Source organism: Idiotropiscis lumnitzeri, chromosome 12 (assembly GCF_059441095.1).
Source record: "Idiotropiscis lumnitzeri isolate Australia: NSW breed Sydney's pygmy pipehorse chromosome 12, RoL_Ilum_1.0, whole genome shotgun sequence".
Classification (NCBI taxonomy): Eukaryota; Metazoa; Chordata; class Actinopteri; order Syngnathiformes; family Syngnathidae; genus Idiotropiscis; species Idiotropiscis lumnitzeri.
Genome location: NC_142402.1, coordinates 9,791,563 through 9,792,165, shown reverse-complemented (window position 1 = coordinate 9,792,165; position 603 = coordinate 9,791,563).

The following is a 603-nucleotide window of genomic DNA, read 5'->3' as shown; positions in this document are numbered from 1 at the left end:
AGAAATAGGGCTACAATTGTCAAATATTTTTAGAATCAATATACTGTTTATCCAATTGAGCACTCAGACAAATTTTTTTATTTAAATTAATACCATCCATCCATCTTCTGTACCACTTCTCCTCACTAGGGTCGCAGGGGGTGCTGGAGCCTATTCCAGCTATCTTCAGGTAGTAGGTGGGGGACACCCTGAACTGGTTGCCAGCCAATCACAGGGCACACACAGACAAACAACCATCCACGCTCACACTCATACCGAGGGGCAATTTAGAGTGTTCAATCGACCTGCCATGCATGTTTTGGGAATGTGGGAGGAAACCAGAATACCCGGAGGAAACCCACGCAGGCTCGGGGAGAACATGCAAACTCCACACAGGATGGCCGGAGTCGGGATTGAACCCATGACCGATGCTGTCTCTCACTGTGAGGCCGTTGTGCTAACCAGTCAGGCCACAGTGTGCCACCCTACATTAATAACATCTAAGATTTTTTTTTTTTTACTCTGGAAAAGGGCATTATGTGATTTTTCAATTGAAAAATGTGGCTTTTCTCAATGAAGGTTGGGCAACAGTAATAACATTGACAAGAGTGATAAGATGCAATA